Raw genomic sequence first — 23,041 nt, 5'->3', positions numbered from 1 at the left:
GGTGTCCCCTTCTATCTCTCTCAGCGGTCTTTCACCTGTGTTTTGTTCTCTCACACACCTGTTCTTTCTGTGGTCCATCTCAGCTGTCCTTTTCTCACCTGTCTGTCTCTTTATCGCCTCTCTACTCCAGGCTCTGGCAACTATCTTTCACCTATTTCTGCCTCTCTCACAACTGTCTCCCGGATCCCTTCCTCCCTCTCCCACTCTGGGCTCTCCTGTATTAATCACCTTCTCCCTGAAATCCAGAGTCTCAGGGATGCCTTTTCACTGGGGCCCTTCTTTTTCAGCAACAATGGACAAGGCTTCAGAAGTAATGGGGGGGCCTTCCAGACTGGTGGTTCCCGGAGTCCCGGAGAGGGGTTGGGCACTGACTCGGTGATGCGGTGAGCGTAAAATAAGTGGTTCTATTTATTTGTTTATTTTATTTTACCTATTTCGTCGTCTGTCGACTCCCCCTTACCCTGCCTTGCCCCCACCCACCGCACCAACGGTATTACCTGTGCCGGCCGCGTCTGGGTGTGCGGTGTTGGAAGGCGGTGTCTTTGTGTTTTGATCCTATGTGTGTAGTGTTTCCATGTTGTGTGTGATGTTCACGGAGGAGTGGTGATCGTGCTTTGGGACACAGCGCTTAGCAGTGGGATGGATGAAGAGATGTGAGCGATGCACAGTTGATGGTTTTCAATATGCAGGCAGCTTTGTGCAGCCCTCCTTGTCCATTTATGGTATTTAATATGATCATAATGTACTTAGCTGGTTATTGATCAGGGTTGTTCAACCCAATATTTTGTTTAAAGTCTATGGTCTTGAGCAGGCAATGTTGGAGATGGAAGTGGCGAGGAGATCTGCTGGGATGGACTTTGTACAGGAAGTAAGATTATTGTGAAACCCAACAATATATTACAACACATATAAGGCAGATGCTTTTAGAAAGTAGTGGGTGACACACCTGATCCTCCTATAGTGCAGGGAGCTGCATGTACGCACCACTGCGCTTCCTCCTCTGATAGCCATGAGTATAGCCATTACCTACGAATTGAGTACAGTGAGTTTAAACTAAGTCCTTTCTGCAGGCCTATTGAGGCAATGAGCAGGTCTCCAAGAGCTCGAAGAAGGAACAGATAGCACCAGCCTCGGTGTACGTGTGGAGGTCTCTGTAATCCATGAAGTTGAACATGTGGGGGTGATTATTTGTACTGCTGTGTTGAGATGGGTGACTTAACAAGTTACCATGGAGAGCTGAGACAGAGCCGAGCCATGAAAATATTTGGCTAGCAAATCGTGCAACAAACATCGTGCAAGAAATATCATGTAAAAATAAGATCAACTCACTTTTGAACATGAACTTTGAAACATTTCTTCCTTCCCTCGCGTAGTTTCCCTCGCCCTGACAACTATGCGAATAGGGAACTAAGAGGCAAGTCAATTGCCATGTGTGTACCCCATACGTGGCATAGATTCTTATTGTACCTGGAGCAACAGTATAATCTATTAACACCATCGGTGCTCATGACGAGCTCACCTCGTCATGAGGCACGGTGGCTGTGTGCTCATGACGAGCTGAGCTTGTCATGACCCGCGCGGCGCTCACACGTGGGGATAATTCCCCTGCTGTGCTGAGCGTTCCACGAAAACGGGTGTGGTCATGACGAGCTCAGCTCGTCATGAGCACAGCGCCACCGTGTAGCGTGACGAGCCAAGCTCGTCACAAGCACTGTGGCGCTGCGCGCGCCCCCCAGGGCTGCGGGGGAATTAGCCCCGCGGCAAAGGGGTTAAATCAAACACAAGCGATGTTTAGTACAATGCACATCCTGAACGCAGATTTCACGATTCATTCATATGCAATGACGAAGTAAAAGGAGGCATCAAGAAATAAAATCTTTACCTAGTACCACAAAAGTTGCCCAAGTGGGTTCCTGATTTGACATTGTGAAATTTAGCCACTAGATGGGTATCTATTTCTCCTGCTTTACACCATAGGTTAATTTTTGTCTTTAATTGTTTTAGCATAAGGCTGGCAGGTAGAAGCCATGAAAGCTTGACTCGTTTTGGACTCAAGGTTCAAAGAGGGCTCGAGCTGAGCCAAAAACAAGCACTTGGCTGCAGCATTCATGGCTTGTCCACCTCTACTTCTGAATTAGCCCATCCTGGGCTGCCGGGGCATTACACACAACACTCCTGGCTGCTCTGCGTTGCCAGAACCCGGGGAGCCTTTATCTACACCGAGTCCTCCTAAGCATGTTGCCACTCCCATCTTCAGCAGCTGCTGTGTCTTGTTTCTCAGCAGCTGGTTGTCCCGGAAGCAGCAGAACAGCACAGATTGGCTGCTTGCCCTGCCCACCAGCTGATTTCTGTGGGACGCGCTGACGTCATCTAAGATGAGTGGAGTCTCCTCTGAATGTAAAGGTATTTACAAGCCAGAGATCATGGCCAAAGCCTGGCATCCACTCTCAGTGTATTGGGAGGGGAATACCCTCGGGCATTTTCCTGGCCCTTTATTGTAACTCTGCATCATCAGTCACTAGGTGGAGTGGTAAAGCTGCTGCCTTCCCTTCCCTTACAGAAGAACAAGCCCTGCATGCTGTGCAGTCAGTGGTGGGTGAGTGAATGTTATTTTCCTTCCACCTCTCTTAATGCAAACAATGGTTCAATGGCATCAAATCTGTGCACAACCAGATGGATTCAGCACCAGTGGAGTTTCCCTGATTATATCAACATATCTGTGACTCAGACATATCACATTGAGGAAGCCGTAGAGTAAATCGTGGAGGAAAAATCAATTTGTTGCCTCGCTCGGGCCAGAAGGCTGTGTATGGTGAAGTTTCCATCGAAAAGGATTTCACTGGGAGAAGATGTCTCTGGATGGGTGTGGATCCATGCAATGTAGCCAGAGGCTTCTTGGGCCTTACCTTGGCCGGTTAGACTTCGGCAAGGCTCATGGAGCACCCATAGGATCCTTCGATGAAGCCTCCGTGCTCTATCTGAACAGGGCTCCACGGGCCGAGCCTGTGCTTCGAAGAGCTTCTGCTGGACCTCTTCTGTGGGTTCAAATTTTGCTCTGGCCGAACCAAATCGCAAGCTTAGGCTGGGAAGGTTACGTCTCTCTGGATTGGTGCTTTTAGGTCCCTCAGGATCGCTTGCAGTTACCAACAAGCATTAAAATGGTCTTGTTTTCTATCAAAATAGCAGCTAAAGCAGCACTGAGAAGCAATGCAGGTGAAAGTAGTTGCACTGCTTAGTCTATTTCTCTTACAGGGAGAGATGTGGCTTAAGGGGCTTGATAATATGTCCTTGTGAATTCCCATAGCAGCCCAGGTTCTGGTGTTAACCTGGGCTTCTATGGGAATTCACAAGGGCATATTATCAAGGCCATTATCGCAGCTTTAGCGGCAGTTTCCTGCCGATAAAAGCGGCGATAATGTATCGCCCTTTCTTAATAATATGGCCCCAGGTTCGAATTGGCCTTTAGCTCAACATCCTGTGATTCTGGGCAGATCATTCTGTAAAATGCCTAAAAAGAAAAAGTGCACCTGGCTCTCGTATAAATCACTCGAACACCCTTGACCTCTAGCAATTACTTTCCACTTGAATGTCCCCCACAAACCCCACAGCTGGTAATACATTATTTCCATGTTGGTAAGCAAAACTGCAGACAGTGGACCACTCTGATTCCAAGCACCAACTCCAATATCTCCAATAAAATATATACAAGCAAAAAGTACTGGCGTGCAATTTTCAAATGCCCCCTGTCCCCAAGGGCATATCCAAAAGGGATTAGAAGTGATCTGTATTGTTCGTAAATGAAAAAGCACCGCTAGAAAATTAATTGTCCAATAATTCGTTGGAGAGTAATAACTCGTTAGGCCACATGCATGCAGACGCTGAATCACAAATGCTGTTGGAAAGATATGTGGAATTCAGTGTTCCTTTATTAGTCCAAGAGTGCGCACAATATGTCTTGGTTTAGCCTAGAGACCGTCACCTTTTGACTAGGCTAAGATGGAGCGCGTTTCCCGCAGAGCCATCCGCAGATTTGCTGGATGACACACGTGACGGATTGGTTTCACGTTTAAATGCAATGGCGGGCGAGCGGGCCGCCTATGCTTAGTTGGATCGCGCTGGACGCTGGTGATTCGGGAAGACAGCTCTGTTCGGTGGTTTATTGACCACACGGGTAAGTGTTACATGTGCATTTTTGTATCTTTGCGCCTCCAGCCTATAGTCTCACTCGCATGATGTGATTCTCCCTCATGTAATCTCGCTATGCGTGCAACTGGTATTTGTAATTTTCATTTGCACCTTTTCGGCGCACGGCATGGACTTTCGTATTTAGACCGGGCGTAATCTACCTAACCTCATAGGAGAGCTCTCAGGGTGGCGACTCTTTGATCTATTCGCTCCTTGCCATTTTTGGGTTAGGAGGGTCAGTTTACACATTGTGTGCATACGCCTCAGATACTCGTTCGGTGGGAGGCTTGGGTACTTGCACACTGACTAAGCGTAATGGGCTCACCATCACCACAGCGCCACTAGACGTCGGTTTGGCCGCTTACTTTTTCTTTGGGTAGAGATTTGAAATGGAACTCATGTTTTCCTCTGTATGTATGTTTACTCTAGGGGTTTAAAAACGCAGTGAGTTCATTTGTCTGTTGATATTGCCCTGTGCATAGAGGACGCAGGTATAGACGGTGACTGCCCACAGGGTATTATATCATATTGATAGAACCCTATTGCTTAGTAATATAACATCGGAGCCAGTGGGTCGCAAGTCCTTACCTGTGTCTGACACATGGATACAAAACCCACATATTGTGCATATATTTCTGTTTTCCACAGGTAAATACCGTCTTGTGACATTATTACTGAAATTGAAAATCGAGCCAAAGGGAAATATTCAAAATTGAAGATAAAAATTCTACACATATCAAAAAAGGTAGGCGGTTTCACAAAGGACATGTAATACAGGACCCTCTGTCCATATAGGTTAATGACATTGGTTTGGATTTGCACCAACGTTTTTTCCGAGATCTGTTGCTTATATTTGTCTATTCCCTTTCTCTTGAATCCCACCTTTAGGCTAATACCTGCCATGGTACGAGACATATAAGTTTTTCCTAATGGATATTGATATATAAGAATGGATTGAAAATAGCCAGGAAATTATTACCTAAGAGGATTTCGAATTAATATCACCTTGCGTCTAGGAAGCAATATAGGTAGGAGTCGTGCTGAAATGACTTGGAAATATTAAAAGGTTGTTGTATTCTCATGTACATAAAGGATAGTTTCAAATATAGTGCAAGTTGGGTTGGTACTTAGTGGGATCCAGGACAAGTTGTTTTATGAAGGGTTTGGACTAAGTGGCATATATTATCTACTACGTGGGTGCGAATTCATCTCTCTCTTTTTTGAATAACATCTGGCACGAGGGTTTCTGAATGTGACAAACCAGTTTGTGATGAGGTATCAAGAAATGCGTATTGACTAATGAATTATATGGTACTGTATATTGCTATTGGTTTGATGTATAGCTATTTTGCCATAACGATATTGTGAATTCTGTGTTGGTCTATTTTTATGTAACTTCTGAGTGTGAATCTCCACGCGCTTAAGCAATAGCCACTCCTCTCAAATGAACTTGAATGTGCTTTTTTCATTTTAAATCATTGTGGTATATGTCAATTGAATCCCCACATTTTATATTGACAGAATTAATTAGTAGGAATGAATGACGCTGATACATATAACTACAGCATGAATTTTAACTGGTATTCAGGGAAACAGTCAAATAACATGTGACATGGGCTATGTAGAAAGGTCGAAAAATAATTTTCTTCTTCCTAACCTAAAGGATATGTATATATTTCTAACAACAACTGATGTAGGTGTCCCATGGTCGCATTTTGTGTACCAAATGTACTGTTTTTAAAACACTTTTGTATGACTTATGCATACAAGTGGGTTTTTTTGTTGTGGCACTTATGGTGGTTTTGTATGTTTTTATGATTCACAGCCCTGAAGAAGTTCCGGTCACGGAACGAAACGCGTTGGCTGGTGTTTGTATGGACTAATAAAGGAACACTGAATTCCACATATCTTTCCAACAGCATTTGTGATTCAGCGTCTGCATGCATGTGGCCTAACGAGTTATTACTCTCCAACGAATTATTGGACAATTAATTTTCTAGCGGTGCTTTTTCATTTACGAACAATACATTATTTCCATGTATCCACCATAGCAGACTCTTCCCAGAGAATACCTTCCAAACCAGGTTGTCAGAGATATTCCTGACGGAGCAAGGCCTACCTACGGGTCCTCAAAGGCGCTGCACACCTCTGAGGAGGACAACCGTCAATCAATGAAGACAGGTGCAGCAGGCCCGAAGGGGTCAAAGGTCATGGGTGAGCATTTCACACCTAATCTCTTACCAAGTGACTGAATTGTAATAGAATAACGCAAGGAAGAGGGTTTCCAGCAGAACTCATCTGCATCCAATATTTGTGTTTTTTCTCCCAGTCCTTGATGTAATTTACCCTCTCGTGACGTCTCATACCTTTGGTTCTATTCAAATTATGGTAAAATATATTTTTGGGGTAGTGGTGGCTGGAGGGGTTTAAGGCAAAATCCATTATATGTTCAAAGTTACATCAATAGCTACCACCGTTCAGAAAATAATAACAATTGATATCGATTTTAGTGGAGAATCAACTATATATATGTTTTTTAATCATAGCAGTCTGCCTGGCACAAGGGAATCGAAGTGGGCTGAGACCCAGGGCTGGGCTACAACCTAAAATCAGCTCTGGCCGAAATGTTCAAAGCAGCCCAAAAGACAGCAGGATGCCACAACTAGAACTAGGCTATGGGGTCATGGCTGAGCCACAGCAGCCCGTCGTGCTCGGGAAGGAGACCCTTACTTAGCCTGCAGCCATCTTGGAGATGCCAGAGTTGGAAAATGCTGAGAACTGATGAGACGAGTTTATCAGAGCTAAGACCTTGGTGAAGAGAACAAGCATTGGCAAATCCATAATCTTTCACATACATGAGAACTATTGGTGCTGTCAATGTTTTTTAAAGATGTTGCACAGCAAGTAAATTTAAACAAAGCGCCATAGCACAGCCAGCGCTGACTGCATCATAGCACTTTTTTGTTGACTTTAAATCATGTTTCAAAGCAGCCTGTGCTACTGTGCATCATCCTTAAAAAACATTAAGAAAGACAAATAGCTCTGTGCGAACTATTTGGCTTTGTCAATTTTTTTTTAAAGCAGATGTGGCGTTATGGCCAGTACTGCTACCTGCAGAACTGGGGTACCAGGTTTAAATCTCTGCGTCGACTTAACATCCTGTTATACTGGGCAAATCATTGAAACTCCCCAGAGTTCCTTAAAGACCCTATGGCCAGTGGAAGGACAATGGCCACAGGAAGCAGTATTTGTTTATGCTCCACGTCAGGGGCGAAGACTGAATCCCAGGAGGAAGCCGGAGGTGAGGAGGAGACGCCGACCAATAGCAAGCAAGGAAACAAGAGTGACATGGGAGTCAACCAATAGTAAGAAATGGGAGGGATTTAAGCCCCTTTAAAGCTTTTTTTTAGAACAATAAGGTTTTGCTGACAGCTCATGCATGCTGTAGGCAAAACCTAAAAATGAGTATTCGAAAAGAAAGATGTCTGAGTGCCTAATGGGATCTCTTTTACACACGCACGCATGCAAACACAAACACACATACACGTGCATGAAACATACACACATATGCACACACACAGTCTCTCTCTCTCCCCTATACATACTAGAAATTCCTGGAACCAAGGTTACCTGCAACTTCTGACATCTGCTGTGAATGAGAAATAGAAAGACAGCCTGACCTAACACATTCTTACTGAAGGCCATCACTCATCGATACACATCAATCAATGTACACTTTGTGGTTACCTTGGCAGGGTAAGAGAAAAGGAAACCACTGCAGTGGAGGCAGGCCACGTGCGTTTGCCAAAACATACTTCCGACAGCAAAGATGAAAGGTGTGTTAAACATTGGTGAGTTTGTAGGATTGCCTCTGGTGCAGGGTATCGGATTTGTGGGAGGAGACGGAAGGGAGGCATTCATGCCAATTTGTCCTTGTGGTTTGGCCCCATCTCTTGTGATGGAAGCCTTCTGAAAAGAACAACATGTAGCGTCTCCTGGTTAGGGGATGTCCCCCTGAGCACAGCGTAGGACCCACAACCTGGGTATTGAAGTTAATGAAAACCAAGTACACAAACTTCGATCCTCAGTAAAGCAATAAATGCATACTGCATTCATTAAATGTTTGATATTGTAGCCTTCACATCTGAACATTTGAAGTAGACTTTGGCAGTGTCAATCAAAACCTTTTAACATGTATCACCCGATGCATTTTGTGCTATTACAGCCATTCGTCAGGGGACATGCTATGCAGCGGTGCTTCTCGCGTTTTAGAATGATGTGAGTATTACCCGTCATCAGCCAGGCTAGCTTGAATCCAGTGCATCAGTGAGCAAGGGACCCACATATGGGCATACCCATCCCACTTAGGGTGAAAAGTGCTATGCATCCAAATGATGGACGGAATGCTGAAAAATCATACATTCATCCCCAGTCAAGAGATCTTGGTTAAATCCATCATTCTTTTGCTCACCATGTCACCCCATTCTAGACCCAGCCATATGCAAATCAGTCTTGACCCTGAGCCTCATGGGAACAGTCCACACTGAACTGCCAAGCCAGGTTCTCCCTGGACCAGAAACAAGCATCCTGGGATCGGTTTCTGGGTATTACCCTTCATCAGCCAGGCTAGCTTGAATCCAGTGGCACAGTGAGCAAGGGCCCCATGTCTGGGCATACCCATCCCACATAGGGTGAAAAATGCTTAAAGGTTAATAACCAGACACCGGTCCCAGGATGTTTGTTTCTGGTCCAGGGAGGACCTGGCTTGGCAGTTCGGTCTGGACTGTTCCCATGACACAGGGTCAAGACTGATTTGCATATGGCTGGGTCTAAACTGGGGTGGCATGGTGAGCAAAAGAACAATGGAATTAACCCAGATCTCTTGACTGGGGGTGAATGTATGATTCATTCAGCATTCCGTCCATCATTTGTTTGCGTAGCACAGACCATACAACTAGGCACTATGGATGCGTGTCTGATGAGAAACAAAACACCTTCAATCGCTTAAACCATAGAGCCCTTAGGCACCAAGAAGCCCAAGATAGGAAAAACCCAGCACTGCAGAAGGAGGGCAGCCGCAGAACTGACTTCTATGTGCCTGATTAAACTCCTGAAATAACCAGGAATCAAACTCGCTTTCAATTAAAAGCAGAAAAGCTACAGGTCTGTAACTTCCGCAGCGCCTGTTTGCACAACGGTCTTGTCAGGGTCAGCTTCAGGACAGAGCGACCGGTGCAGGTGCACTGGGCGCTGCACTGGAGGGGGGCACTGACCTGAGGGGGGCGCTGTGTTTAGCATAACTTAAGATTTAAAAGCACCTGCTGCACATATCCTTGGGCGTTCAGCTTTCAGGCTGCAATAAAAATGTCAAGATAACCCATGTGATTAATCTTCCTACGAGAGAGAGAGAGAGAGAGAGAGAGAGAGAGAGAGAGAGATCAAAGTTTTGTCTAGTGGGAGTTTTGACTCACAATAAAGTAGCGTAGAGGGTTAATATACCTGATGCAAAGAACAGATCTGTATTTTGTGTGGATAGCTGAGTGGATTAGTAAAGGCAGCCTTTACCAGCACTTTAAAACAAATAAAATGTACACAAGAGAGGTGCTATGGAGAGATGAGAGGCACTTTTGCCGGGTAGTAGTGAGGGAATCCAAGGAGGAGGTCGTGGGGAGGAACCAAAAACGATTGTGCACCGGGCACCACCAGAGCTAAAGCCAGCCCTGGATCTAGTAAAGAGAAACAACAGTGCTGAACAGAGACAATGCAACATATAGGTCTGTATAAAAGTAGTCTACAATTAAATGGATATCATCAGTGAATTTGTGATTGCATGCGTTCCTGTTTACATGCATGTCTGTGCATGAAGGTGAGTTCTACATGTATGTGATTGCATATGTACAAATATATGTTTGTGCGTTAAATGTGTGAGCAATATTTTTTTCATATATATATATATATATATATATATATATATATATATATATATATATATATATATATATATATATATATATATATATATATATATATATATATATATATATATATATATATATATATATATATATATATATATATATATATATATATATACATATATATATATACACACATCTCTGCTTCCAAAAAGACAAGGGCATGCCCAAGAAACCTGAAAAATTCTCAACTGAGGCTTCATTGCTTTCGGCCTTCCTCGACCCAGCAATTAAAGGAGACGCATTTCGGCAGATAAACAGTCTTTCTCAATCTAAAAGATGCCATCTTGGTGCTTCATTTAAATACATAACAATTGGAAACACAAACGATGCACTTCGTCACTGTTACATTCCGTACCAAAACAGTTCATCCACCATTGCATGCAGAGTCAGTGTGAGAGACATCCTTCAGTTCAAGATGACAGCCTCTACTTTTGAAGCTGAGACCTGTATAGATTGGCGCCAAAATACTGTTTTTTTCGTTTAATATTGACAGCTGTCATCCCTTGTTTGCCCACACTTCAGCATTGCTTCATAAAACTTGGACTGGATTGTCAAAACCAGCGACAGCTGAATCAATTTAAAATTCTCATTTGTTTACCAATGTATTTGCACTCGAGCACGGCTAAAATTTCACAATTTGTGCTGCCTGTTAATCACGGATCCCATTACTTCTATTAGGCCCAGAAACTCAACAGGCAAGTCTAATGTTGTGTCTCATTTAGCTCGCCATTAATACCTTCAGTACTACCATAAGGGCTTTAAGTGGGCTGGGTCTCACCGGGTCTGAGCATCGGCAGTTTTTTAAAGGAGGCCTCGAAACAGGTATCTATCGGGCTCTGTTTTGTGCCTGCTGTCACTGCAGTGACAGCAGGCACATTGATGTGTGCGTGCTTGTACTGCTCTCTTCTCAATAGTGGAGAAGTTATGGCATGACGTCAGGTGAGTGTTGTAGGGGAAGGGAAATCCTTTAAAGAGAGTCATTTTCTCTCGAGATTTCCCTTCTCTTTTTGAAACTTGGGAGCAGCAACACTGTCCTGGTGTCACCGGGGCTCTAAGTGGAAGCTTTTTTAATATTATATACAGCAAGCCATAGTTGCTGCTTATTTATCTAATGCAACAAACAACCCTTGACAAAGCCAATAGTCCTGACTTGTTGTAGGTATTATGTTACTTGTTGTATTATATCTAGATGCAATTACAGAAACAGCAAAATACAAGTCGGGTGGCACACTATACTAAGCACAGATTTTTTTGTTTAAGTGTTTTAAGCCATACCCTTATTTACATTGGCCACTCCCTTTGAGAGACCCTCCAGTTTTTTCATCCCACTTAAAGCCCTGACTACCAGTCCTTTAATCCTTCAAGTGAGCTCCACATGGGTGATTGCAATCAGCAGCTAAAAGCAGTATTAGAATTGTTGCTTTCGGTATCAAGCGTGATCCATCCATAAAAGATATACAAAAAATGTTCACAGACCTCACCGCTTGAGTGATACTCACTCAGTGCCCAGTCACCAGTTAACCACCGGCCTTCTGAGTGAGGCTTTTGGTCTGTAGCATTGCAACGTGGTCCCGGTGCTGAAAATCGCTAGTCCTCCCTGCGCCGTCCTCGCTTCCACCACCAACCATGCCTTTAATTCCTCTTCCCGATAAATATTTTGGGCCCAGCCGATCAAGCACTTGCCGTGCCATCCTCCATTTTTCTGGTAGAGTGTGGCTGTATGACTTTTGCCATTGGGGCTGGGAACTTGCCCAGTCTCTGCTAAACGTCAGTAATCTTGGAGTCAGCATTGACTCTCTTATCTCTGTCACTTTATGCGTCTCTTCAGTGGTTCAGAACTGTTCTTTTCATCGCTGGAGGTGGAGAAAGATTCTCTCATTCCTCAGTAAGTTTGTCAAATGTCTTCCTGTCACAGCCATTACCTGCTCCAGGCTGGACCACTGTGAACATTGTCTCATGGCTCTTCATTGGCTCCCAGTACCAGACTGTGTGACTGTAGTGTATAGTCTTTCTTCCTTCTTTATTGTTTGTAGCCTTATGTTAATGGAATCAATAGTCACTGTTCCAAATTCCACATGTTGCATCCTCGCAGAGAGTGTATCTTCAAACGTGTTTATGTTTGAAGATACATCTCTCGTGGTGCTGCTTTCCAGTTAGGATCACAGCTGTTTGAATGCCATTCAGCTCATGGTCCGACTTGAAGGCAGCAGCACTCCCGTGATATGCTGTAACCAATCTTTGAATAAAACAACTGGATTTATTCATCTCCTGCTTCAGCCTACTTATGTGAATGCTTGCTGTATTGATTCACCTACTTCACAGTGACCTTTGAAGTCCTTTGTATAATCCACCAGTCAATACACGGCCTTGCTTCTAACTTCATCTTGAAGCTCACCTTCATTTACACTCAGTGCTGAGATCCTCGTCTGGTCACTTGCTGTCTGTCCTCAGATGTTGAAGCGCTCGCATAGGAGGTTGTAGCTCCTCGGTGCTGGTCCACTCTCTGGTCCCAGGATGCTTGTTTCTGGTTCGGGGAAGACCTGTCTCGGCAGTTTGGGCTGGACTGTTCCCATGAGGCACAGGGTCAAGACTGATTTGCAAATAGCTGGGTCTGAACTGAGGTGGCGTAGTGAGCTAAAGAATGATGATGGATTCAACCCAGATCTGTGACTGGGAGTGAGTGTCTGAAAAGTTTCAGCGCTCCGTCCATCATCTCCTTGTGTTTGCTCTACTCTCTAGAACTCCTCCCTCTCAGACTCCCTGCTATCTTACTTTTGAACAACATTAAAATGTCTCTCTTCCAGGAGGGTTGCTAACTCTTATCGTAGATGTTAGGCCTACGACTGTTGTGCCATGAAAGCCTTTATTTGTACGAGGGCTAAGTCAAAGTCGGACAGTAGAACATGCATATGAGTTTATGATTGTGTGTGAGTCCAACATGCTATAGGCCGATCTCTCTCCTGGATTCATTAGGCAAGATGGCAGGACGAATACTCCTTGACCGCCTCCAGGAGTGGGCTACTGACCACAAAATCATTTCAGACTTACAATACGGTTTCCGGGAGGGACTAGGAACAGTTGATCAGGCCCTAAACCTGTCCCTACTGGCGGGCAAATATTTGGAAGCTAAAGGGTCCTCATTCCACATGGCATACGTCGATCTCTCCGCAGCATTTGACTGTGTGACACACTCAACGCTGTGGAGTACAATCTTGAAAATGGGAGCTCCTACGCCAATTGTGGACTTTCTCCGTGAATTGTACACAGGCACCACAGGTAGGGTAAGATTCGGGACAAAGGGTGAGCTCACTAATCCCTTTAGGGTGGAAAAGGGGGTCAGGCAGGGGTGCGTACTGGCCCCCTTTCTATTCACCCTCTATACGAATGGCTTGGAGGCTGCCATGCTACAAGGCAGCAAGGACCTCCCGTTAACAGCTCGCCGGCAAATACCAGCACTCCTATATGCCGACGATGCTGTCATTTTAGCAAGAACACCCAACGAACTACAGATGGCCTTGAATAGATACTGTGACTTTATGGCAAGTCTAAATCTGAAACTAAACGCAAAAAAAACTTACATAATGCACGCAGGGGAGAAAAGAAATGCAAAAAATAGGAAGCTACTGGCACAGGGTGAACATCTGGATAGGACCAAAACGTACCCCTACCTAGGGATCGTCATTGACGAAAAATTCAAATGGACTCCAGCTATTAACGCAAGAAAATTGGTATTCCTTCGAGTGACATCCTCGCTAAAAACCTTCTCGCAGAGATTGGGGCAGCGACCAATTAAAGAACTAGTCCAAATATATAACTCAAAATGTGTAAGCACAGCAACATATGGGGCGGGGATTTGGGGCTTTACAAACGTGGATTCAATTCAAAGAATAGAGAACTCTTTCCTCAGATATTTGTTAGCTGTGCCTAAAACTTGTTCCACCTATGCCTGCCACACCGAGCTGGGCATTGATTACATTACAGATATTATAAAACTGCAACCAATAATGCTGTGGCGCAGAATATGGGTTACCGAGCAATGCCATCTGACCAGGACGATTATTCAAGACATCTTAACGTTAGACTACTCTAAGAAAATCAAATGGCTGTCATATGTCAAAGCGCTACTTACAGATCTCGGATACAGGAAGTACTTCGATTATCCATCGCTGATAAAGGAAATCCCCAAAAAAAAACTAAAGAGGGAGTGTCTAACTCACCTACGTCAGCTACGCTTATTAACTGAGGTCCATAAACCATCTGTTCAACACTCCATATTAGTCCAGACTGTGTTTACTGTTGAACCTTACCTGAATTTTAAAATAACACATTTTGAAAGAATGCTGCTTACCCGATTTAGACTTGACCTGTTCCATTTGCTAGTTGCATTCCCAGAGCAAAATGTTAGGACATCTACACTTCCTATGTGCCCCTGTGACTCGGTGTCCTCACAATCAACGATACACACAACGTTATTCTGCAAATTCTTTACTGAGCCCCGTAAACGTTGGATATTGCCTATTTTGAATTTCTGGGGTCTTCGACAATGTCACCCAGCGTACCTAGCATTACAGTACCTTGAAAATGAAAACTATGCAAAGGCGATCATATTTTATCTGAAATTCTGCATACGCCATCGCACAAATTTATAAGTATGAACAACACTGCTATTTCACATCAATGAAGGAACTGAGATAATAGGAAAATTGTACGCTATCGTAAAAGTCGAAAAAAAATCTTGCACAAATGGAACTGACAAGCACTTGCTACTTTTAATAAGTTTTCTCTTAAACAAAATGCATATTTAACTGTTTTTTTAAACTTTTTTTTAAAATTGTAATTGTCTTTTTCTCTCTTTGAACTTTTATGGTGTTTTTACAAAACTACCGAATAAAGTTGTTATTGAATTGAATTGATTGTGTGTGTATGTACGTAATGTTATGTATGTCTTTTCGGATGGACTTATGAATGTGTGCATACATGTTTGTATGCTTCTGTGTGTTTTATGGGTGGAAAATTCATGTGCATTTTTGTGTTGATGTGTCTATATAGATGAATATGAATGTGTCTACTTGTTTGCGTAGGGTGGATATTCAGTAATATCACGTTTTTGGTGTTTTTTCCCTCCCAAAATCCCAAAATCCCGCCTGAAGTTTACCCCCGAGCAGAGCTGCAGTCGCACACTGCGTGAAGAGCAGTCGCCGGGCCGGTGCCGAGGGAGCCAGGGGGCAGGTGAATTCTTCTGCGGGGGGCCTGTCCCGGCAGGTTCACGGGCACGCACCGGATTCACTGTGGAAACAAGGCTCTCAGAATGCATCAATCAGAGAATGTTTCCCTGCCTAGAAGGGCTCTTGCCGTCTGCCGCCCTCCACCAGAACAATACCAGCTTTCTTGGGAATTCGTCCCCTGAACGAGCACTTCAGCCCTTCACTGTTCCTTTTCATCAGCCCCTCGCACAGCTCAGCAGATAAGCTGGGGATGTAGCTCAGTAGGTTGTGTGCTTGTTGCTGCAAACCCCTCTCTGTAACCCTTAGGCTGGGGACACCATAAAAATAGTCATCTTAAAGATTGTTGAAGCCCTCGATATGAACATCTTGGAATGATTTTCGCATTTTCAGCTTATTCACATCCTGAAGATGCCAAATGTAACTGAATGATATACATTTTTCAGAAAGGGGGGTACGCAAAAACTTAAAACTCAAGCTGACTGCTCTGTGTCAGTCCAATAATAAGAGAACGAAAGCTTGAACAAGCATTGGTATGAAATAATTTATTTTGGCGCATGGGTCATCATTTGTTTTGTCTTGCGACAACTATATATGACGTGGAATTCAGTGTCTAATCACGCCTCTTCCTCCCACTATAGACATATTTATGGATGACTTACTTGGTGGTGTGTAGTAGACCAAAACATAACAATAAAATTGCTCTTAAAATTATAACCCTCATTTCCAAATATTAGCAAACACAAACAATTTCACTTTCACAGCTAGCGTTCTTGCAACAGTGGCAAAGAGAGCACTGCTCAAAGAGTACAGCACAGTGAGAAAGGTGATGTGGAAAGAGAACAAAGGTAGAGATCGAGACGAGATAGAGACACAGGTGAGGTGTGGAGCGGTGGAAGGTGAAGATGAAAAGGCAAGGTAGCCAGAAAGATGGATAGAGGTACGGGCAGATAGAGAAAGAGAGGAAGTGAAAGATTGCTATGATTTCAGAGTGACGTTTAAAGGGAGGGAGAGCTAGAAACAGGGAGAAGGAAACATAGAGGAAGGGAGGGATGATGCACGCCAAAGGATGAGTAGAGGTAGAGGTGGAAGGGTAGGTACTGAAAAAGGTATAGCGAAATGCAAGGTAGAGAGAGAAGTGCAATAGAGAGAAGAGCTCAAAAAGTAGGGTAGAAAAAGAGATGAGGTGTGGAAAGAAAAGAGGTGAGGCAGAAAGCCAGCGCTTAGGCAAAGAAAGAGAGGTGAGGTTGAAAAAGAGGTAGAAGCAAGAAAGGGAGTGTGAGCCACAGAGAGAGAGAGAGAGAGAGAGAGAGAGAGAGAGAGAGAGAGAGAGAGAGAGAGATTTATTGGGTAGAGAGGTAGCTAGAGAAATACAGGTGAGATAGATTAATAAAGTGAGCTAGGTTGAGAAAGAAAGGTATGGTAAAGAAGGTGAATTTAAAAAGAGACAAAGGCACAGAGATAAGTGAAAGAGAGAGAAGGTAATGATAGAGGTAAAGAGGCAGAGGTAGTGACAAAGGTAGCGATAGAACTTAGGAGGAGGGAACAGAGGTAGAAGAGTGAAGGCAGATGGGACTTGCGCTAAATTGCAGTTAGATGGCGATAGAGACAGGAGGACATAGAGAAGATTGACACAGTGAGAAAGATGTGAGATAAGAAAATGAGGGAGAGGGTAAAGCAGAGAATGCTCAAACAAACAGAGGGATGAAAAAGGTATAAAGATGCAAGGTATAGAAGGTATATAGAGACAGCAAGATACGTAAGGTAAAAAGAGATATGTTTTAAAGAGAGTTGAAGTATGTAGAGGCGAACAGAGTGGTCAAGAAAAATGTCACATGGTAAGAAGGAGGTACAGGAATATTGAAAGAGAGAGGTAAGATAGGCAGAGGTGAGTTAGAGAGAGAGAGAGGGGGCAGGAATTAGAAATTCAGAGACAGATAGGTAGTTAAAGGGAAAGGAAAAGAGAAAGGGTTGAAGTAGTAGAGGTGAGGCGAAAAGTGATAAGTCTGGGCGGTGAACTCCGCTACGCTTGTGGAGTTTGCAGAATTTTCCGCACTCCGCAATACACAGAGCTCGCGGAGTTCAGTTTTTTCCCTTGCTTGCGTTCATCAACATCAAGTTGGTGAGCGCAAGCAAGGAAAATCCACCTCCCGCCGTGAATTTTCCTTGTTCGCGATCGTCAAATTCAAGTTGGCGAGCGCGAGTCTGGAAAATCAACCTCCCAGCAATTTCTCCACGCGGGCGGTCAGATTTCTCATTGCACGTTGTCGCATATGCTCGCAACCCCTCACGTTGAGAAACTGTCCGTTTGCGTTGAGAAAGCTGCCGCTCAAGTAAAAATCTACTCGAGCAGCAGAAAGGAAGCAGCGCTGTGCATGGTGCAATTCGCGATGAGAGTACAGTGCGGACAAGCACCTGCCACTGAAAATCACTGCGAACGGCATTTATCTAAAGAAACTCTGCAGCAGAGTTTTTTTTGCACTTCGCGGAGTTTTGCGCGGTGGAACTAAGCAAACTCTTCCCAGGCTTAGAAATGGGAAGAGAGACAGAAGAACTTTTTTGTTAATGTCATTGTCATTTTCACAAAGTACATAAGAGTGTGAGGGTTACTATTGGGCAGGCCTGTCATGTCCAGCATTCAGATAAAAAAAGAACATGCCTTTTAGGCACAGAATTAAGGAGCCACTAGAAGGTGGGGACCCTGGGCAATTGCCCACTTTGCCTATGTCTTAAAACTGCTCTTATGTTTATTACTCTTAGTGCAGAGGCAGGCCATGCACATTGAATTAGCTGCTACAGCTCTGCCCAAACTCAGAGGCCAAAGCTTGTTGTTGTTGTTTCATTATAGGCCCATTGGCCTGTGATCCAACCACTGACCGGAAGTCGTGATGTCCGGTGCCTAACTAAAAAATCTGTGAGTTTTTCTACATCCTTGTGGAATCAAATTCTTCTTTGATCTCCTGCATAACAGGAAACATATGCAAACATATAGCTCAAACCTCACCCATGGCTGCCCAGCAAAATGAGCGATAGCTTCCAAAAAGTGTTTTCTTTTGACAAATGAAAACTTGTATTTATTGTATTTATTTTCTTTCATTATCATTCTCAATAAACCTTACAAACTACATGGAAGGATATTTTGTGACAAAATGAATTAATAAATAATACATGTTAAGATATATAATAATTTTATCTAGTGTATCTTATAAACCAAATTTGACCATACAACTACCTATTATTGCTTCATCGCCTATATCAAGAGCCTCCAAACACATCAATTGCATGTTTCATCTAAGAAGTCAAATTGCATCCTTCATCGATGGACATTCCCAAACAGTCTGAATAGCCAGACACTTGCTAACGTCAGATCCAGTTCAATTCCAATAGCTTGGAAGGGTACTAATTTTGGATCTCCAAGGGCTCCTTCCCACAAATGGACTTCACCAGATACTAGATCGAGGTGATGTTCGATCTCCATATGTTAGAATCTTTCAGCTTTTTGCTCGATAAGCCTGTTTTAGAGGCAGCAAGGAGAGCCCCCTACAACTCATTGAAATTATGGAGACCACTCATTACCAGGTGCACCTGAGTCTTTACCTCATTCAGATGCCTTTTGTGAGTGAATCATTCATCATATCACACTTATCAATATCTAATTCTTAACAGATGCCATTCACCCACGTAGTTTGGAAGAGTAGCAAAAGGCGAAGCCTTTTTAAAATAGTTTGATAGTCATATCAGGCCCGATTCACAGAACTAACTTAAGACAAAATCCTAAACATACAACCATTTTGGTATTCACAGAAGACACTTACTCACTTTGGTATTCACAGAAGGCACTTACTCATCAGGATTGTCCACCCAGTGTCCCAAGGGACCAAGCCCTTAGTATTAGAGGATATACCAGAAATTATTCTAGGGCTAATCGTTGTCCTACTTTTGTGTGTGTACCAATACCATGATCTGTGGAAGACATAAACACTACTACGTCAATCTTCCTCATCCTGACAGAGATGGCCTATCCTGACATCACCCTATTCCTCTTTTGTTTCATTGTCTGGGAGTAATCCACAAAGACCAACTGCCAGTTACACCTAGACATGTGACCCAGAATACAGGCTGCAGACACTAAATGGTTAAGAAAATGGCAACTTTATAAAAGTGGCTTTTTCAGAATTGTGACTTAAAATCCAACTTTACAGTTGAAGAGGTTTTAAAATTACAGTTCTTTAGAGAGCAACCTTGACTTCCCTACTTACTCCCAATTGAAAGTCATCACTTACTAAATCTAATGAACGAACCCAATATTATCCTATTGGAGATGTAGGCCTTGAAGTAATAAAAAATGAATGTAAGAGTTTTTCACTATCAGGACATGTAACGCTAAAAGTATGTGTCCAACAATACACTACACCCTGCCCTATGGGCTGTTTAAGGGCCATCCTGGGGGTGACTTATTTGTATTAGAAAGAAAGGTTTAGACCTAGCAAAAGGTTAATTTTTCCAGGCTGAAACAGCAGTTTACAATTGCACACACAATCTGTAATGGCAGGGCTTCTTAAGTGGGTGGCACAATTCAGGGCTACAGGTCCACTATTAACATTTAATTTACAGGTCTTGGGTACATGTTGTACCACTTTAGTAGGGAATGACTATGGACTTACAAATAAATTAAGTATACCAGTTGGCTGAAAGGCAATTTCACCATGTTTAAAAGAGAGAGCACACGCACTGGTTAGCAGTGGTAAAGTGCACAGAGTCCTAAAAGCCAACAACAATGGGTTTAAAAAACAGGAGGGTGAAGGCAAAAAGTTTTGGGGTGAGCGTGCTAAAAAACACCAACTTACTGTATAAAAAATAATAGTCCGCTCTAAAAGTTGTAAATAAAGAAATGTTGGTCTACAATTTGTAAAAGCACACTTTCTCGACAAAAGAACCAAATACTTTACACAACAGAATTATAAAATGTTCAAAAAACATTAAAAGCGCATAGGTGTTTGAATAGATAATTCGTCATACGGATAAGTATTAGTATCACTGAGTTTAGACCAACCTAGAGGAAAGCATAATGGATAATGTATTCAGATCTACCTACATTTAGTTAAAATCTTTTGATAAAAAGGGTAAAGTAATCAGGAACAAGTAAGGCTCCATCTCACGTCTACTCTTTTCTAAAACTGAAACCGAATTGAAGTATTACCGAAATCTTGTCACTCTTTTTAAGGGTAAAACGTGAATCCAGGTAATAATAATGATAGATGTATAAACAAATGTTGGCAGCTTAATTCAGCACAACGTTTTCTAATATAACAAACAACCATGGAATTTAATGGCACTCTCAAGCTTCAAAGAATTCTGAATGCTTTTCCGATTAAATTCGGTAGCAGCGTTACTCTAAATCATGATTCACAATAATAAGGAGCTATGCAAAGGTGATTATCCAAATATTCGATTACCAGCATTTCATGATAAACAGAGCTGGTAGTCCATGCTGCATGAATCCATAAGCTCTTGCCAAAAACATTTACTACAACCTGTGGGCTCGATGCATTCACCTGTACCATAACAAACTTTGAAAATGCATTTACTGCTAAAAATATCACTTGAACACTTCATTGGTTTATTGCCCAATTTTCTTGCAAATTTTAAAACCACACCTTGGGACTGCAAAACTTGATGTTTCCTGATTTGCAATAACTCAGTCCATGATCCCAGAGAGTCAAAGGTTATGCCTAAATAATAAAAGCATCAACAATACCTATTTTATGATTTTGCATGACAAGGTCTCTTGACCTAATTCTCTTAGTCAAAACATGAGTTTTAGTGACATGTGTTACTAGCTTCAGGTTCTCCATAATCTTCACATTTCCCTCCACTAATTTCTGTAGTCCGATCACTGCCCTCTACATAAGAGCAGAGTCTTCTGTATAAAGAGGACAGGTGTATCTTGATTACCAATTTTTGGAGTGTCCTGCTTGAGGTCAACCAGAGGTTTCTCCATTCTATTAGCTCCATAATGGACTGTGCCAGACAGCCCCAGATGAAAATACTTAAAAAAATTAAGAATGTCTTCATCAATATACACGGACACCATGATGGACCAAAGTTTCGTAAAGACCAAGTGTCATTCTCTAGCAGGTGGAACTGCGTATTTGTTAATCAAAAGATGTGAATTGAGACACTGTTCAATTGTCGCCAAACATTTTCTGAATCGTAATGAATCTCTACCAGGACATTTTTCTCCTTTCTCCAAATAAGTAACCTATCCAGGGTGACTCTGCCAGCAATGTTTATGGTAGAGTCAATCAAAGAGATTAGGCGATAATACCTCAGTCTTCCCTATTCCTTTTCTTAAATATTTAGACAACTACAGACTTGGGCCACATTTTGGGTAAAATCGTTTTGCTGGCCACGTTCAGTACATTAGAAATAATGGGACCTCAAAGTCCGACATAAATAAGTCCATCAAGACCACATGAGGTATAGAATGCATGAAAAATTGATTATAATATATAGCTTTGTTGACCTTCTGAATATGGAAGATGATCCTACTCTCCTTTTTCCCAATAACAGGCTCAACTGATGTTACATTTTAACCCTAAAATAGTGTTAAAATGACAGACCTAGCTCAATGAGCTGTAGCGTTGTCAGAATTAAAATTGCGTACATTGATAACATGGTGCCTTCTTTACAAGATTTTGCCATAGGGCAGCAGCACAGACCTTCCTGCTGCACTGTCCTACGGCAAAAGAAAAGGGCAGGAATGCTCAGTGTCTATTAGATGTGGTGCATTCCTGTCCTTTTCCCCTGCTCTGGCGCACAATGGGTTGCCATGCGCCAATGCAGGCACCTTTGCACCATGGTGCAAGGGTGTCTGCACTGCAGGGATGATTGTTTATGTGCAGGAAAGGAAACTTCCTGCATGAAAAAAATCACAAGAGGCTTTTTCCTCTACCTGCGAATGCTGCAGAATGCAGCACACATAGAAAAGCGAAAAACGAGGAGAAAGAAAGAAAGGTATTTCTCCTTGTTGTGCCTCCCTTACGCCTCCAATGGGGAGCCGTAAGTTTTTTACACTTCCTCAGAGTTATGATTCCTCGTAAATCTGGGACAGTGTCAAAAAGCCATGGGTGTCGCTGGGAACGCCCCCAGCAACACCATTTTGCACGCACCTTTAGCGCAGAAAACTGTGTGAAAGGGAACGATATTTATGAGGCAGCATTAAGCCAAAAAATTTGACTTAGTTTTAACTGGTAAATATGGAACAGAAATCTGCGCCACTGGAGCATCGCTAAAAGTGACACTCTGGTGGTGCAGCCTCATTGTAAATGAGCGAGGCACTAACTTTTCACAAAAGGAGCTGATTTTTTGACACTCAACAATGCAGAGAACACTCTCTGCTCGCCACTGCTGGGGGAATACATGTCAATGCTGCATGTAAATTTGACAAAGTCTTTGAACAAGCGCTGTCAAATCACGTATTCAATTCCTGTGAAGAAGTAATGCTGTGAATTATTAATAGATAATTTTTACACCTGACTGGTTTATGTCATGACTTCGTTGAAAGAGCGCTAAGGCTCAGGTTTCCGTGTTCTGGGCGCTGGAGGAGTTGAATGTGGAACTCTTGCCTCCCAGCCTAATATCTCATGAGCTGGT

The 23,041-nt window shown here is 43.0% G+C and overlaps 1 protein-coding gene and 1 long non-coding RNA gene across 4 annotated transcripts in view; one reads left to right on the top strand and one right to left on the bottom strand.

The window, feature by feature from the left end:
* VWA1 (von Willebrand factor A domain containing 1) overlaps nt 1-23,041 on the bottom strand; it is a 369,137-nt gene that overhangs the window by 310,126 nt on the left and 35,970 nt on the right. The gene's annotated exons all lie outside the window — the stretch shown is intronic.
* LOC144753142 (uncharacterized) lies at nt 4,077-6,198 on the top strand. The gene is made up of 4 exons (XR_013594220.1): nt 4,077-4,171; nt 4,834-4,930; nt 5,074-5,213; nt 6,011-6,198. It is a non-coding gene; the product is annotated as an uncharacterized LOC144753142 (long non-coding RNA).

Source organism: Lissotriton helveticus, chromosome 5_1 (assembly GCF_964261635.1).
Source record: "Lissotriton helveticus chromosome 5_1, aLisHel1.1, whole genome shotgun sequence".
In the NCBI taxonomy this organism is placed as follows: domain Eukaryota; kingdom Metazoa; phylum Chordata; class Amphibia; order Caudata; family Salamandridae; genus Lissotriton; species Lissotriton helveticus.
The sequence above is the reverse complement of the archived record's forward strand: the minus strand, read 5'-3'. Positions and strand labels throughout refer to the sequence as shown.